At 40.2% G+C, this 18,895-nt stretch overlaps 1 long non-coding RNA gene across 1 annotated transcript; it reads left to right on the top strand.

Moving 5' to 3' along the window:
- The first annotated feature begins 730 nt into the window (after window positions 1-730).
- Window positions 731-1,528, top strand: LOC119425571. Its single transcript, XR_005187568.1, has 4 exons — window positions 731-821; window positions 948-1,054; window positions 1,157-1,243; window positions 1,493-1,528. It is a non-coding gene; the product is annotated as an uncharacterized LOC119425571 (long non-coding RNA).
- Window positions 1,529-18,895: the final 17,367 nt, after the last annotated feature.

Genomic DNA, 18,895 nt, shown 5'->3' on the forward strand with positions numbered 1-18,895 from the left:
TTGTGGGGCAAGAAAACAACCATATCTGTCCTACCATGCTTTTCACGACGTACCCAGAACAAAGGAGGCAGTGGATCCAAGCGATTCCAAAATTAAAGCAAATAGTCTGAATGGTTAGTGCTCCGTTAGTGCTGGTTTGTGCCGTTAAAATTTTCGTTAGTGCTGCTTTGCTTTCTGAGATATTAAAGATTAATTTTTAGGTCATCCAAAGGTCACCATCCCCCCATGTTGCTCCAAAACAGACGGGAGTGGTCTACTTTTTTAGTGCTTCGTTAGTGCTCGTTTGTTCCGGTGAAAGTAGCGTTTGTGCAGCTGTACAAACTCTTTGAAAAAAAAAATATTTTTGAGAGATGTAATAGGAAAAAAATTACAAACTAAAACATTTCAATAAACCACCATTAGTACACTTAAACATACTTTGCCATGTAATAATTGGTCACAAAAAACATAAAACACAACCTGTTTATGGTCTGACTGTAAATAAATTATAATATCAAACAATAACAAACTATTTGCTTTTGACCTGGGCTTCTGAAAACTTCCAAGTGGAATGTGTTCATTCACAGCATTCAGTCTGCTGTGTATAATTCTGCATGTGGTTGAATTTTTTCCTTCTCTGACACTGTCTTCACTGCTTTTGCCAGGTCATCATAAAGCTCCCACACACATGGAGCTCTACGGCAGTATGCAGTGTAATGTCCCATAACATCTTTGGTCAAGCTTCCCTTGAAAACGATGACTCCTCTCAAAGTGAATGTCTTTCCTTGGAGAGCCACAACGGAGGGAAATTCACTCAAAGTAAACTGAGTAGTTTGTAAGAGGTCAGTGACAATCCATGCTATTTCTCCAATTCGGTAGCTGTGAGTTAGAGTTCCTGCACAGAGTGTTTTCCCTGACGTGCTGTCTCCTGTTTTGAATGCAACTGGACATTCTGATTCTTTCTGTAGTTGGCGAAGGCAGGTAGACTCTGGAAGTAAGAGTCCATTTTCGACTGAAGTACCAAGCTGAGCCAAGCCAGACTTCATCAGGACAGAAATGTCAGGAGAAACAAATGGTACTTCCCTAGTTGTTCCTTTGTTTAGCTGGCAGTACTGAGAAGAGCAGTGTTTAGACAGGTAAATGTTTGATACATTTCTCATTGTTTTACCAATGACAGTGGAGATATTGCACTGGGCATCGATTTGGTGGGCTCCAGACTTCAACTCGATTTTTTGAAACATTGCACTAAGCAGCTCTGCCCTCTGTGAGTATATCTTTGGGGTCACACTATCTGCAGTAATGGCTTTCACAAGCTGCAAGATGGGGTTGTCACTGTCATTCCTGACAACATTTTGAAATGCTGAGCTGTCACAGAAAGCACAGCATAAGCACTGACAGAAAGCATCAAATGCACATGTGTTCTGGACAGATATTGTTAATTTTCCAACTTTAATAGGTTGATGCAGGTTTCCATTTTTTAATAGTCCCACTTTCACTCTTTTTCCCCGAACAGATGGATCTGCATGGAGCCATTCAGTGCAGGAAGTAAGATATGAAGTCCTCTTCCTTTTTTTCGGTGGAAGAATTAGTCCCCTCCAGTTTTCTACCACATCTTCATCTGTTGGCGGAATGTTTGTTTCATCAAGTTCTGGAGAATGGTGAGAATCTATTCTTCTCTTGGCTTCAGCACTGTGGGTGCTCATGGAAGCAGAGTTTGTTTCTGAAACTTTTGTTAATCCAGCTATTTCATGTTTTACTTTTCCAGAACAAATCCTCATTTTTCCTTCGATGAAGGAAAGATGACGAGAAATAAATCGATCAAGTCTAATGGGCAAGTTCTCATGTTTAAAAAGGCCATGTTTTACATTTTTGAATTCTGCTTCCACAGTGGCTGAGCTTGCAGTGAGGCTAGTGCTTCTGAAGAGGGGGACCATTACTCCTGTCCAAAGTGGCAAGTAACTTGCAAGTCTTATAATGTGTGGAACAATCTCAGGGAGGAAATGGATGTTATCCCTGTCCCCATTGGCTGCAGCGAGTGACCTGCTCTTCTCGCATATGTTTGATACCCAGTCTCGAAGGTCAGTCTGGATCTCGTCTAAAGGTTCCATTTGATGCACTTCCTTTGTGTCTTCGGCTGGAATGATGGAGTCTTCTGTTATCTGTGTTTTTAGATATTTTTTGCACCTCTCTGATTCCAGAGGAACTCCAGAGCTATCATCACCCTCTGCCTCACTGAGGGCCACAACAGTGATCGCATGTATCAGCTGTTTTGCATGGTCCAAACACTGTGATTGTAGAAGCTTGGCTATTGCTCTGACAAAGAAGTCTTTGACACGGTGTGACTTGTTTTTCAGGCAGTCCCACTGGCAGATCATCTTTATGCAGTGTGCCACATCAACTCTGGTAAAACATGGAGGACAGTTTGCTGACTTGTTTCCAAGTAGCAGACGGAAACATTCGTTAATGTATGCCTTCAGATCAGGGTAAGGAGTGAAGGCCCTCACCAGAGCACCGAGAATAGCCAGGGAGAAGTCACTCACGGCTTCCTTTGGTACAGCAGCACCTGTACGAAGCCATTCTGTCAGCCATGTTGCAACTGCATTTATGTCGTGTCTCTGACAGCATTTGCACAACTGGGACCGAGCAGTTGTCCCCTGTCAGAACACCTTGATATAAGAAGATGTGGCCAGATGTTCCATTTGGTCTCACCAGTCTTCTCACAACTGAGCCTGTTGCATCAAAGCAAACTACAGAGGGACATTTTTTGGACAATGTGTTATATACATGTAGCTGTGTTGGACTCCAATAGTGGCAGAAGAACTTGTCCAGACCAATGTCTCTTATACTACCACTGTGAGGTGTGCTATGTTTTAATAACTGCAAAGACAAAATGGGATCTTTGTCACCTAATTCCTGATCTCTTCTCTCCTGCTTAGCTTTTCGTAGGGTGGCCAAATTTGGCAGGTGACTTGGCTCAGGATCTCCAATATCCATCAAATCGGATGCCTTCGCTGACCTCCATACGGCTGGCTCCATCCTGCCCTCACACAGGTCTTTTGAAATCTGTGCACGAAGGTTTCCAGACATGAACCTCTTGGACTGCCTAGTGTGCAGGGAGATATTGGTGTCCTCGATGGAACACTGGAGCACCATTGGGCTGTTGACTGTTGGCTCTCTGTCACATGTCATTTTAACATGGCCTTGACACTCTTTACAGAAGCCTTTGATATCTATGTAGTTGCTTGTGACAGTTGGATAAACCTTTGCTCTCTGGAATACAAATGTGCATGTGCTTTTGATCTTTTTCCAGATCAGATGATTAATGACATGAGTCCAAGTACGAGCCTTCAAAATCATATATTCCCTTTTACCAGAAGATGAAAACTTGTCATTATATGCCACTTTTTCAGGTACAAATTTGATCCATTCCTCAAAAGGAACTTCAAGCTGAAACACTGAGCAGTCGTCTTGTCCAGGAGAAATAGAGCCTGAGTCACACTCTGTGTCCACACTGCTGTCAGAATCACTTCCCTGCTCATTGATCTCTAAACATGACCAGATGTTGTGTCTGTTTGTTTTTACAAAAGTGTACAGAGCTTTTGGAGACATCTTGTTTTCCAGCTGCTGACTTAATTCTGTCCAAATAGTGGAAGATGGAGTGGCTATTTTGCTATTTTGAAAGATAGCCTGTTTTGATTTGCAGAGAAATGCAAAAAGGGAATCCCTGTGTATTGCTGGCTGTCGAGGCATCTAGTTAAAGAATAAAAAGGCTTTGGTTAGCATTAACAAAAGTATTCTGGCCTGTATAATTGCACAAGCTTTATTCCAGCATTCTTTCACAACTCAATTTATGTTTAAATTAGTATTCTCTCTTACATCTGTGTGACATTTATGCTGAATTGTGATTACACATTTTTTTTCTGTTCAACATTGCATTTTTTTTTTAAATCACTGATGTGAAATTTCAATTAATTTCAATTGAAGTATCTGTTCTAAAAATTGTCCTGTCTGGGCTATTGATGTTCCTTAACATCCATGACTGAATATGAATGTAAAAGCTGCAAGATTAAGCCTTGAAGAATATTTGTTTAAATCTGTTTAAAAACTCTGGACTTAAAACGTAATGAACTGTGGATATACAGAAATATATATGTAAGGGACACAACCATGCGTCCTTCTCTGCTAATCGGGGGCTGGATTGCAGTCCCAACAGTTATTCAGTGTTTTATCTAAAACCTCAACATTAGTAGTTTACTTACCTTGTAAAAATAAAGTTCAACAGAGGGTTGGGCAATAGAAGGATTTTAAATTTTTCTTCAACACACTTAAATGTTTTAACAGCTACTTTTCCATGGAAAATGTTGAATGGGAAATTCAGATTTCTCTTGCTTTACCGCCAAAAAGTCACCTGCTCACTAAGGTGAGGGTCGTGATGGTCATCACGTGGGCAGAGCCAATCCCTATGACATTATGTGAAAACGTTAACATATCAAAGTTGCCAAATGTTCAATGCTCTTTTCCAAAATTCTTACATTAAATGTCAATAGAACTTAAAGCTCGCTGCATATTAAATTGTATTTAAACAAAAGTAAATCACTTGGATAAATGAACTTTCAGCCAATGACATACGTGCCATGCACTTCCGGTTTTGTTCCCATCCATCCCATTTATGAGAAAATATTACTGTTGAAAAAGCAAAATGCAGGCTATTGGACTTGGTTGACTTTGCCATCTAAAGCATATGTCTTTAAATGAGACAAAAAAACAAAATTTAAAATCTTTATTAAGGAATAAAGTGCGAACTACATGAGAAGGCACACATTTTACAGCAGCACATAAAACAGCATTTAACTTGCATGATAAAAACAGAATTAAGAAATGCTTTCTTTGTGGTGTTGATGTTCAGTGAAAACCACAGACGTCATCAATTTAAGTCATCGCCAATGACCTGAAAGAAAAATCTATATCTCATAAACTAAAGCTGCACAAACGCTAGTTTCACCGGAACAAACGAGCACTAACGAAGCACTAAAAAAGTAGACCACTCCCGTCTGTTTTGGAGCAACATGGGGGGATTGTGACCTTTGGATGACCTAAAAATTAATCTTTAATATCTCAGAAAGCAAAGCAGCACTAACGAAAATTTTAACGGCACAAACCAGCACTAACGGAGCACTAACCATTCAGACTATTTGCTTTAATTTTGGAAGTGGGTGGGGTGTCAGCTTCACTCAGCTGGTCACAACTTCTGCATAAAGCCAGGGAGCGCTTGTATGTAGCCCAGCGGTAAGTGTAGCCTGCATTTCACTCAGGAGGATTTTGTCTGCGGATCCACCACCAGCTGCTTTAAAGGTTGAGCTGTTTCTTTCTCTTCACATGGAATAATTTCACTGCACCAGCTAAGAGAGAGTCTGCTTTTAGAGAGCTCAGAAACAGCAGCTTGTCCTCTCAAAGACAGCTAGCCAGGCTGAAGCTGCTAGTGGAGTCCACGTGAAACACTTCACCTGGTGGCACATCCTCCTACAGGTAAATATCAAATTAAGATGGTACATTATAAACTTGTCATGTAAGTCATGGAGAGATCAAGTTACATGCACTGACTCACAAAATGTATTGATCTTCACGGAAATAATGTCAACAATAATAATACTAATGTCCATAAGCTCAATAATTGAAATAATCTTGCTAATCTTATTTTATTTAGTGGTTTTACAGGTGAACTCCAAGCTGTCTTCATTCTGCTCAGTCCTGCATTGGTGGACTCTCACTCCTGCTTGAGTCACCATAATTAGCAGTGTCTTACCAGAGAGAAGATTGGCTGACTGAACTAAAGGCTGGGGCCAATTTCAACTATTTTTATATGTGAATGTGAGGCCCATGTTTGTTTTGTAATTCTTAAATATAATTCATATTTATTTTTGTTTACTTAATTTCATCTTTATATTCCAGGTTGAAGGGGCAGTCCAGTCTTGTGTAGATTCCATTCCACTCATATCTCGTTCATCACAGCTTGTGGGTGAATTTCTGCTCATGTGTTACCTTGAACCATCCTTCGTCTTTTAGTTGACTGACCACTGGAAAGCCTCGGCCTTGGCTAAATATTTAAGAATCATTATTGCCTCCATTAGAATAGGTTTTTAACTTAGTGTTAATAAAATTTATATTGTATCTTGGAACAGTCTCCTGCTTACTTGTAAACAAACCCAAGTGTCTTTTCTGTGTATAAATGATGTCCTTGGATGAAAGTCCTAAGGTCGTGTTGCAGTAAGTTTATAAATAAAAATAACATCCATACCCAAACTTGTTACATGTTGTTCTAGTGTTATGTAATTAGTTATTTAAAGATTTTGAATTATTTTAAACATTCTTCAATTAAAATACATTTGAGCAATACACTGTACTGTTTTTTTATTTAATTTGTGGATTGATTCAGTTGTATTGAAAGGAAAACAAGTGTAATTTACAATATCTAGTAAAAACAAAACAAAAAAAACTTAACTATTTAATATTTTAACTGTACACTTTAAATTGATAGTGGATTATAGATATTTTTCCCAAAATTATGCTATTTTAAAGAAATTGGCACATTTATGTATTTTTCATGAGTAACAACTATTTACAGTATTTACAGTGATTCACAGCTTGAGACTGAATATTAAAAATATGAAGGAACAAAAGGGTGATTTGTACATTTTATGATTCTTACTGCACTGATATAAACACATGGATGAAGGTGCTGAAGTAAAACATGTCAGCAGACTCCACACGTCTTCTGCAACACAGAAACAGCAGTAAGCCTTGGTTGTAGAAGCTGTACCCCTGCAGGACATCTGGACTGCTCCCTGGTTCTGGCCTCTGAGAAGACGTTTCCAGTGACACTTGCAGAGACTAAAGATGTGTGAAGTGTGGACACAAAACACAGAAAGACTGCAGCATCGGAAGAAGAGCAGGGAAGTGTGGAGCAGAATGGTGCTACGCAGGACTTCTCAGGTGGGCACTGGTAAAACATCTGTGAGCCCTGTGGCACAGGGCCAAACCTGGATGGTACCAGCTCCAAACTTAGGATGTGCGATAACTGGTTGGGACTCCAGCTGATGTCGTTTTTCTCCTGCTGTCACCCAGTGAGATCTAAAACATAACTGTTTTTAGCACATACATATGATTTTCATATATTTCAGATTCATTGCACACCAACTGAAATATTTCAGATCTTTAATTGTTTTAATAATGATGATTATGGCATACAGCTCATGAAAACCCAAAATGCCTGTCCCAAAAAATTAGCATATCTCGAAAAGGTTCTCTAAACAAGCTATTAACCTAACCATCTGAATCAACGACGTAACTCTAAACATCTGCAAAAGATTCCTGAGGCTTTTAAAAATTCCCTGCCTTGTTCATTACTCAAAACCGCAATTGTAGTAGACTAGGCCTGATGTCAAAACTGACCATATGGGACTGAAACTGTCATTTCGTTGATTTGAATCCAGAAATACAGGTTAACCCATCCTGAGACTTTCTTTCTTGAATTAATCAAGTGGAAAAGACAATTCTCTATGATCATTACTATTTTACAAATGTTTTGATAATCAAAGTGTTTTGGTTCAAACAATGTCTACATGTTGAAGTGAACTAATCATTTTTATTTACTTAAACAGTAGTAATGATTCTTATTCCTCAATTCAAAGTGAAATCAAGTTAGAGTACGTTACAGAGTAATGATTCAATTTCTTGATCGTCGGCTTTGAAGTGAGCAAATTTGTAAGTGTGTCAAAGTTAGAGTTTTCGGTCAACTGAAAGTTTACTGAAAAGAAATGTCATGTTTAACTTTTACAGCAAGATACTTGGTGGAGCGACGCCACTAAGTCTGGTTTTCTCCAACAATCTTTCTGTCTGTTCTTAAACAATCTGAATCTTTTCCTTGACTTTTAATAACACCTTACATCACAAGCCACACCTCTGCTTTGGTCCATCGACCAATCAAAAAGCTCTCAAATGAACCGGAAGTGACCCTTCTTAAAAGGTTGGCACTTCCTAGTTCAAGAGAAGAGTTCTGGTAGAGAGTTCGGAGTTTTTGGAATTCAGATGCAGAGAGTTTGGGAGTTCCTGAATGCAGAACGCGGGCATTCAGGATGCTGCTAAACCAATCAAGCTGAACCAGAGACGATTTTGGGAATTATAACTTCTGTTTGGATAACCTCACACGACTCCCAAGGTTTTTAGCTGTTCTCACGGAGACGCTGAAAGAGTCAAAAGGAGAGCTCTACACCGACGCTGAAGCTATCGTCTGCAAGGTAAAAGTTCTATTTCGACCAAGCGTACCGTTGGCCCAAGCTGATTTCAATGGAGCGTGCTGTTCTGGTTAAAACAGACAAATTCCCTCACACATCTCTCTCAGATAAACTTCATCTTTCCATCTTTAAACTCTCCTATCTGCTAGAAAATTAATCCAGATGTTTTCAGAAATGTCTGTGGTGTAGCAACGGAAAATCATGGCCGTATGGTTTTCCTGGTTGTAAAGCTGATTAATTATGTCGTTATTTTCCAATTCTTGCCAATTAATGTAAATGTGTGATGTGTTAAACTTGATTCTGTTAATAAATGACCCACTCGCTTGGTGAGTCAAAGATAATTAACGTCTCACGTCCACATTTTTATTACATTCAACGCACGTATGTTACACAGTCCAGAAAAATGAATGAACCCGTTTAACTGTATGAATATATCTCAGGATATGTCATACTACACAATCATGGGTAAGACTGCCGACCTGACTGCTGTCCAAAAGGCCATCATTGACACCCTCGAGCAAGAGGGTAAGACACAGAAAGAAATTGCTGAACGAATAGGCTGTTCCCAGAGTGCTGTATCAAGGCACCTCAGTGGGAAGTCTGTGGGAAGGGAAAAGTGTGGCAGGAAACGCTGCGCAACTAGAAGAGGTGACCGGACCCTGAGGAGGACTGTGGAGAAGGGCCGATTCCAGACCTTGGGGGACCTGCGGAAGCAGTGGACTGAGTCTGGAGTAGAAACATCCAGAGCCACCGTGCAAAGGCGTGTGCAGGAAATGGGCTACAGGTGCCGCATTCCCCAGGTCAAGCCACTTTTGAACCAGAAACAGCGGCAGAAGCGCCTGACCTGGGCTACAGAGAAGCAGCACTGGACTGTTGCTCAGTGGTCCAAAGTACTTTTTTCGGATGAAAGCAAATTTTGCATGTCATTCGGAAATCAAGGTGCCAGAGTCTGGAGGAAGACTGGGGAGAAGGAAATGCCAAAATGCCAGAAGTCCAGTGTGAAGCACCCACAGTCAGTGATGGTCTGGGGTGCCATGTCAGCTGCTGGTGTTGGTCCACTGTGTTTTATCAAGGGCAGGGTCAATGCAGCTAGCTATCAGGACATTTTGGTGCACTTCATGCTTCCACCTGCTGAAAAGCTTTATGGAGATGAAGATTTCATTTTTCAGCACGACCTGGCACCTGCTCACAGTGCCAAAACCACTGGTAAATGGTTTACTGACCGTGCTCAATTGGCCTGCCAACTCTCCTGACCTGAACCCCGTAGAGAACCTGTGGGATATTGTGAAGAGAAAGTTGAGAGACGCAAGACCCAACACTCTGGATGAGCTTAAGACCGCTATCGAAGCATCCTGGGCCTCCATAACACCTCAGCAGTGCCACAGGCTGATTGACTCAATGCCACGCCGCATTGAAGCAGTCATTCATGCAAAAGGATTCCCGACCAAGTATTGAGTGCATAACTGAACATGATTATTTGAAGGTTGGCGTTTTTTGTATTAAAAACACTTGTCTTTCATTGGTGGGATGAAATATGCTAATTTTTTGGGACAGGCATTTTGGGTTTTCATGAGCTGTATGCCATAATAATCAGTATTAAAACAATTAAAGACCTGAAATATTTCAGTTGGTGTGCAATGAATCTGAAATATATGAAAGTTTCATTTTTATCATTACATTATGGAAAATAATGACCTTTATCCCAATATGCTAATTTTTTGAGAAGGACCTGTGCTTGTCCCTTGACAATATTTGACCTGTAGTTATGAAGAAGTAAAGTACAATTTGAACATCAAGCATCATAACATCTTATAACTAACACCTAGTATGTTTTCTTTCACAAATTGTAATGGCAAACACATATCATAATGTTAAAATATCAGTTAAAAGTTTATACCACGTCTGTCTCAAATATTCCAAATAATTTAGCACACTAAATTAGGCTTTATTACGATGTTTATGTACTTCATATGTTGTAGCTAACGGTTAGCTTGCTAAGCAACATCTTTTCTTACCTTGATAGCTGTTGATATATTCTTCATGGAAGAACTTTTATCCTTTCTCAAGTTCATTGGTTCGAGAATTCACCGCTGCGATTTCCTGCACATCAGCGAAAGAAAAGCCTGGCATTTGCATAAATTCGCGAAAGCCGGAAGTAACCCAGCACCATGAGATGCTACTTCCGGTTGTCGTGAAAAAGGTCTATTGCTTTCTTTCTGGAAACAAATGATAATGAAGATACAAATCCATCAATACTCTGGGAAGCAATTAAGGCATATTTGAGGGGTTGCATAATTTCCTATAGCTCAGCAAGGAAAAAACAGGCCCTAAAAGAGCAGCTCAATTTAGAAAAACAGTTGGCAGATATAGATAAACAATTTGAAGCTAATCCCTCTGCAGTGTTAAGTAAGAAAGTTGAGGCGGTACGCTCAGCTTTAAACCAACTTTTAACACAGAAGGCAGAAGCAAGTATATTTTATGCCAAACACAGACTCTTTGAGATGGGGGACAAACCGGGTCGATTACTAGCAAGATTAGCTGCTGGTAGAAGGGAACATGGAGTTATTAATAGTCTAAAAGATGTCAATGGGAGAAACCATTATGAGTCAAAGTCGCTGGTGGATGTAATGACAAGGTTCTTTAATAAAATTTATACCTCTGAGTTTGCCTCCCCTAGCCAAGCCATAGCAAATTTTTTAGATAAAATTAAACTTCCCTCTTTATCTGAGCCTGATAGGGCCACATTGGGAAGGCCTATACATGAGGAGGAAATTATAAATGTAATTCATACTTTACAAAATGGAAAAGCTCCTGGTCCAGATGGGTATGGCCCTGAATTCTATAAGATACTTAAGCGTCCCCTGAAAATCCCTCTATTAAATATGTACCATCATTCAGCAGTGATAGGTTCTCTACGGCAAATATTTAATTGATTCTTAAAAAAGAAAAAAACCCAGATGAGTGTGGCTCCTATAGACCAATTAGCCTAATCAATGTTGACAGCAAAATTTTTTCCAAGATTCTAGCTAAAAGACTTGATAATTTCCTACCCCTATTAGTCAAATCTGACCAGACTGGCTTTGTTAAAAATAGAACATCTTTCACAAACATGAGAAAATTACTTAACATCATCCAGTATTCTACAGTAAATAATCTACAAGGGTTTATTATTTCCTTAGATGCAGAGAAGGCCTTTGATTGGGTGGAATGGCCTTATTTATTTGAGGCCTTAGGGAGATTCGGATTGGGGGAGGCCTTTATAAATTTTGTTAAGCTTATTTATCTTTCACCGAAGGCATGTGTGTTGATAAATGGTGCTAGTTCTTCAGAATTTTCTTTGGAAAGATCTACCCGACAAGAAGACCCACTGTCCCCCTTGATATTTGCACTAGCCATAAAACCATTGGCTGAGGCTATAAGAATCAATAATAGTATTACGGGACTCTCAACAGACTCGATATTCTATAAGATAATATTGTACGCTGATGATGTACTCCTCTTCATATCAAAACCGGAAAAGTCCTTTCCAGCCCTAATGTCTATTATTAAGGAGTTTGGTTCATTGGTTATAAAATCAACTTGGATAAATCACGAGCGATGCCAATTGGTTTTACTGATGAAACCCCCCGGCCTTCTATTTCCCCCTTTTCTTGGTCTGAGTCGGGATTTGAATATTTGGGGATTGATATAAAGCCTAATGTTAGGTACTTGTTGAAAAATAACCTGACTAAAGTACAACAATAAATTAAAATAGACCTCACAAGATGGATGAACTTGCCAATTTCATGGATGGGTAGAATCAGTCTTATAAAGATGAACATCCTGCCAAGGTTAATCAATGCAATTGTAATTGCAGTTAAGCAATGCAATTGCTACCAATCTATATTTCTAAGAAGATAGCTAAAGATATTGAAAGGGACTTCTCTAAATTTATTTGGCAAAAGAAAAGGCCGAGGCTGAGCATGAGAACCTTGCAGCTTCCAAAGGCTAAAGGAGGTTTGTCCTTCCCAACATTAGACACTATAACTGGGCTTGTCATGGCAAAATTATTAATAAGTGGCTTCATAATTATCTAAAAGTGTAAGGGTCCTACTGCCTGCAGCCTGCCTTGCTGATGGCCGCTGATTACCAACACCTGGTGGCCATCAGCCTAATGAGCCTCTCCATCTACTTAAGGCTGCAGTCTGGTGTGACTCGACGCTGGAGCATATCACCTCTTATGGTATAATACTGTTGTGAGGCAAATGTCTTGGTGAAAAGAATTTGTTCACCTTTTGCTCTTTTTTCCAGTTTCCTGGTTCCTCGTGCTTTTTGGATTCCCTCGTGACCTGATCTGGATCCCTTGGCCTGTCAGGTATTCCTCGTGCCTCTTTGCGTCCAGTTGCCAGCCTTCCTCGTTCCCCTTTGGACCCTTGTTGGATTTCCCTCTGCTGCTCGCTCTCCTTGGACTGAAGGACCAGCTCTCCTCTTCGGGTTTGGACTGTAAGGACAAAACGCTCATTAAACAAACCACTCTGGCCTTCCCCCGTTGGACAACTATTAATCTGTCGTCCCTCTTTCCAGGAGCCTCTGTGAAGCAGCTTGTGGACGCTATTAATTCACTGTACATAATAAACACTGTTCTTTTGTATTTCCCCTGTGTCTGCCTCGTTCTGGGTCTCATATCATCTGGGTTCCCCGCGCACTCTTAACAAAAAGATCAGGAGGATCCTTTTGAAAAATGGGCATGTAAACCCTTTAATTTATTAAGAGAGCTTACAGGTAAAAAAAATCCTGCACAAAGAAGGTGGATAATCCAATTTTGCAAAATACAGTGAAAAGCTGGCGAGACATGAATAAATACATTGGAATGAGAGATTCAATTACCTATATTACACCAATTATCAATAATAATGAATTCCTCCCAGGGGTGAATTCAGCAGTATTTAAACACTGGCACAAAAAAGGTGTCAAAATAATAGCAGATCTGTTTGACAATAATATATTTATGACCTATTTATGAACTTCAAAATAAATTTGGTTTATCATCTAAAGATTTCTTTGCATACCTTCAAATATGTCACTTTGTAACCTCTGGTATCTGCAACATCAGGACCTATAGAAAAATTCCTTATCAAGTTTACCTTGAATAAAGGTTTTATTTCGAGATTCTACGAGGTTTGGCAGGGTCAGGATAATCATAGTGTTGCAAAAGTCCTCAGACATTGGGAGGGAGATCTGGGGAAGACCTATGGGGAGGAGGTTTGGGAGAACTGCTTTAAATTATCCCATTCATTGTTTCTAAGTGATAAATTTAAAGAAACTCAATATAAGATACTGTACTTCATAGACAGCACAGGACACCATATTTTCTCAATAAAATAGACCCTAAGCGATCATCATTATGTCCTAAATCTAGGACAAATACTGGAACATATATTCATTATTTTTGGGAATGCTCTTCTATATTTAAGTTTTGGAAATGTTTGATTAAAGAAACAAGTGCAATAGTAAAGAGTAAAATTTGTAAAGATCCAGGGCAGTGTCTATTGGGGCTACCTCCTCCAGATAAAAGATTAAAAGGCAAAAAATTTCAGTTGACTAATATATTATTATTTTTAAGTCTTAAATGTATACTGCAGAACTGGATTAGTGATAAACCGCCTACGGTAACTCAACGGTATAAATAAATTTTTAGAATTATCCCATTGGAGAGTCTAAGTGCTAAATTAAATGGCAATATGGAAAACTTTAAGGTCCTTTGGATAATAACAGATAGATTACCTGCCCAGTGATCTTAGTTCTGACCTCCTTAAAGGAGATCAAGCATTTAACTGGAAATGATAATGTCTAGTAACTTTGTGTCCATGTACTTATGTTATGTTCATCCCAAGGTGTTTATTTATTTATTTATTTTGTTTATTTTAAAATTTATTTATTTATTTTTTAATTACATTTTTTTTTGTTTTTCTTCTCTATTTATGTATTTATTTATTTCAATGTTTTTCTTAAGCTTTCTATATTTCAGCTTGTTCTATAACTACACCTTGTGTTGTGTCTGTTTGTTTTTTGGAAAATAAAATAAAAAAGTGTTACACAAAATAAGTCATAATCAATATATTCCATGGTTAAATACATCTTTATTTAACTGAAGTGCTGTAATGTGCAAGTCCTCGTTGGTTATTCCCTGCCACAGGCACATCTGCATCATCTTGATCTTCCATCGGAGGATCCGGACAATCATGCTGCTTTAGGTAGTTGTGCAGCACAGCTGTAGCAACAATCACTTTGCAGCATCTCCTTGATTCAAAGTGTATTAGTCTTCAGTCACTTTGAACCCATCTCCCTCTCATTTTTAAATGATGTTGTTGGTCACATGAAACCCTCAGGCTCCCTTCCTGATCCCATCCCTGCTGCATTTTTTAATCAGGTTCTACAATCAACTGGACCCTCTGTTCTTGCCATTATTAACAGCAGTTTGGCTACAGGTGTGGTTCCTGATGTTTTAAAACATGCAGCGGTAACTCCATTAATTAAAAAACCCACACTTGACCCTGCAGCTTGTTCAAACTTCAGGCCAATCTCAAAACTTAAATTTCTTTCTAAAATCTTGGAGAAAATAGTTTTTAGTCAACTAACCAAGTTTTTGAATGTAAATTAAATTTTGGAGATTTTTAAGTCAGGATTTAAACAACTGCACAGTACCGAGACAGCTTTAGTAAGGGTCTGTAATGACATTCTGCTAGTGAATGACTCTGGTCAGTCTGTGATCCTGGTACGCCTCGACCTTACCGCTGCATTCGACACTGTTGATCACAAAATCCTTATGTCACGGCTAGAACACTGGGTTGGGGTTACAGGTGTGGCACTAGAATGGTTCCGTTCGTATCTGGGTGACAGGAGTTTCTGTGTTAACTTTGGCAATCATTTATCTGCTTCTGTCCCTCTTTCCTGTGGGGTCCCGCAAGGCTCCATTCTTGGACCCCTTCTGTTCTCATTGTATCTGCTCCCCTTGGGGTCCATCCTGAGGAAACATGGTATTTCGTTTCATTGTTATGCCGATGATTCTCAGATTTATATGCCTTTAAAACCCAACAGTTCCTGCTCCATCCACCCTTTGCTAAAATGTCTTGATGACATCAAGACTTGGATGGCTGTAAACTTCTTGAGTTTTTATGATCAGAAGACTGAGGTCATTGTGTTTAACCCTAGCTCTGCCACTGTCACTGATCCTGTAAACCTGCACTCTCTTCAGCCACATCTAAAGCAGTCGGTTACCAATCTCGGGGTAGTGTTAGACTCGGACTTTAAGTTTAATAAACAGAACAACTCTGTTCTACAAAAAAGCTTTTCAGCTAAGGCAGATAGCTAAGCTTAAGTCCGTTCTGTCCAGATCCGACCTTGAAAAACTAGTCCATGCATTTATTACAACCCGGCTGGACTACTGTAACTTATTTTATGTTGGGGTTAGTCAGGCATCACTTTCACGTCTCCATCTCATACAAAATGCGGCGACTCGGCTTTTAACAGGAACTCGCAGGTTTCAGCACGTTTCACCAATTCTGTCCTCCTGGTTTCCTGTGCGTGTCAGAATCAATTTTAAAATTCTCCTGCTGACATTCAAGTGCATTAACAGCCTTGCACACTCTTACCTCTCTGACCTTCTTCATCCTTATGCTCCTTCTCGGGCTTTGAGAACATCAGACCAGCTACTTTTGGCCATACCAAAAACCAGGCTGAAGCTAAGAGGAGATCGTTGGTTACGTACTGTAACCCCAGATTCTATGAATATAGGCGTAGCCCTTTAAGGCTGTCGCTGATGGGTTTATCCCGTTATGCGCAAGCATCATACTGAAAAAATGAGTCCACGCCCACCTGCTGTGTGGGCCCCACCCGATCCGTATAAATCACATTAAGAGCGGGTAATCTGCTCCCAAATAGCTTATTCTTTTTCTTCAGCTATTCAGGAGCCAGTGAGGCCCGACGCTTAAAGGGCTACGCCTATATTCATAGAATCTGGGGTTACAGTACGTAACCAACGTTCTATTTCATATAGGCTTCACCCTTTAAGGCTGTCGCTGATGGGTTAAGGGCGAAGCGGATGTGGTCCTCGCCTCACTGGGGCCATTCGAACACAGTAAGAAGCGGAAGCTTGCCCAAAAAACGTCTTGTCACTCAGCTCCCCATGTGCATAACTACGCATCGCGTAATTGTGTGCCATGCACAGACGCATGTTGTGTAACTATGCGTTCTGACAAAGCATGAACGCCCCGGAAAAACTTTCAACGGAAAGATGTTGAAAAGAGGGGGGGGGGGGGCATGAACCAACTGGTTCATGGCTGAACAGTATAAACAGATTAATATCAATGAACTGATTATTGAACAAATGAACTGATTGGTAACAATAGTCATGAACTGATTAGTGACAATAGAACCAAAATCACAGACACAACTTGTGGCTGATAACAACATCTCACACTGTGAAGCATGCAGACAGATGTGAGCTTAAACAGAGTTCCATGAAGAAAACGACAGTATTCATTCTGTTAGAGCACTAAGGACAGAATGTGTCATGGAACGAGCCGTTACATCACGTAGGTAAAAGCGAATAAATGAGCAGGGTGTTGACCATGCAGCCGCAGTGCAAATGTCCTACATTGACATACCATTATGCAGAGCAGTCGAAAAAGCGATACCCCTGGTTGAGTGTGCTTTGAGGTTGACAGGAGGCTCTAGATCTGATGCTCTGTAGGCTTCAGAAATGGCCTCACACAGCCAGTGTGACAAGCGCTGGGTGGATAACGGGCGCCCTGCAGAAGCATCTCTATAATGCACAAACAATTGTTGAGTTTGACGAATCGCAGCTGTGCGCGCTATGTAACATGACAACGCCCGCACCGGGCAGAGAAGATGAAAAGATGCTTCTTCTTCTGATCTGTGGGGGGGAGGGAAGAATCCCTCCAACGATTTCTGTCTTGATTTAAAAGAGCTCGTGATGTTTTTAGGCATAAAGGCTGGGTTTGGTCTTAAATCAGCTGAACTACCGTCAGCCTGGATTCTGAGACATGACGGAGCGGCAGAGAGGGCCGATAAATCACTCACCCTCTTAGCGGATGTTAAAGCCAGCAGCAGGGCTGTTTTAAGAGACAAGAATTTAAGTGAAACCTGATCTATAGGCTCAAATGGAGCTTTGATCAGGGCTCGCAGGACCAGTGTTAAATCCCACTGTGGAACGAGTGGGCGTGAAACCGGCCTATGTCTTTGTACACCTTTTAGAAACCGCTTCATTAGCGGGTGATTAAAAGCTGTTCTGTCTCCGAACCCTTCGTGGCAGGAAGAGATGGCTGCAGCGTACGTTTTAATCGTGCTGAATGCCAACTTCCTATCCATCAGCTGTTGAAGAAAGGACAGCACGCCGCCTAATGGACATGAGGTGGCCTCCAAACCTTTCTCTGTACACCAGCGCTGAAAAGCCGTCCACTTTGATGTGTACAGGGCTGTGGTAGATGCAGCGCGTGAATCTTGAATTGTGCGCACTACCTCCTAAGGGAATTTTTCAAGCTTGCAAACGTTTCTGATAGGATGCTTTCAAGCTTGTCAGTGTATCTGAAGGGGAGTTTTCAAGCTTGCCACTCTGTTTGAAATGATGTCTTCATGATTGTCATTATTTTTTAAATCATGTTTTAAAGCTTGCAATTGTGACTGAAGGGATTCGTGCCAATGTGTCATAACACATATTTGCCAGCTAGCTAATGTGTCTGAATTGACGTTTTCAATCTTGCTATTGTGTCTGAAGTGATCTTTTCAAGCTTGTCAATGTGTCTGAAGGTATGTCTTTATGTTTGCCAATTTGTCTGATATGGTGTTTTCAAGCTTGCCAATGTGACTTTATGGGATGTTTTCAAGCTTGTCAATGTGTCTGAATGGATGTTTTCAATCTTGCCATTGTGTCTGAATTGATGTTTTCAAGCTTGCCAATGTGACTTTGTGGGATGTTTTCAAGCTTGTCAATGTGTCTGAAGGGATAGGTTCAATCTTGGCATTGTGTCTGAATTGATGTTTTCAAGCTTGCAATTGTGTCTTTATGGTATGTTTTCATGCTTTTCAATGTGTCTGATGGTATGTTTTCATGTTTGCCAATGTGTCTTAAACAATATTTTCAAACTTGGTAATATGTCGGAAGGGAGGTTTGTAAGCTTTTCAATATGTCTGAAGTGCTGTTTTCAAGCTTGCCACTATGTCGTAATGGATTATTTCAAGCTTGCAAATGTTTCTGAAGGGATGCTTGCCATTGTATCTGAAGGGATGTTTTTAAGCTTGTCCCTTTGTCTGAAGGGATGCTTTCAAGCTTGCCAATATGTTTGAAGGGATGTTTCAATCTTGCCAATGTGTATGAAGTGATGTTTTCAAGCTTGTCACTCTGTCTGAAATGGTGTCTTCATGATTGTCATTATTTTCAAATTATGTTTTAAAGCTTACAATTGTGACTGAAGGGATGCGTGCCAATGTGTCAGAACCCATATTTTCCAGCTTGCCAATGTGTCTGAAGGGGTGTTTTCAATCTTGCTATTGTGTCTGAAGTGATCTTTTCAAGCTTGTCAATGTGTCTGAAGGTATGTCTTTATGTTTGCCAATTTGTCTGAAGG

The sequence above is a fragment of the Nematolebias whitei genome, chromosome 19 (genome assembly GCF_014905685.2).
Source record: "Nematolebias whitei isolate Nwh7 chromosome 19, NemWhi1, whole genome shotgun sequence".
Lineage (NCBI taxonomy): Eukaryota > Metazoa > Chordata > Actinopteri > Cyprinodontiformes > Rivulidae > Nematolebias > Nematolebias whitei.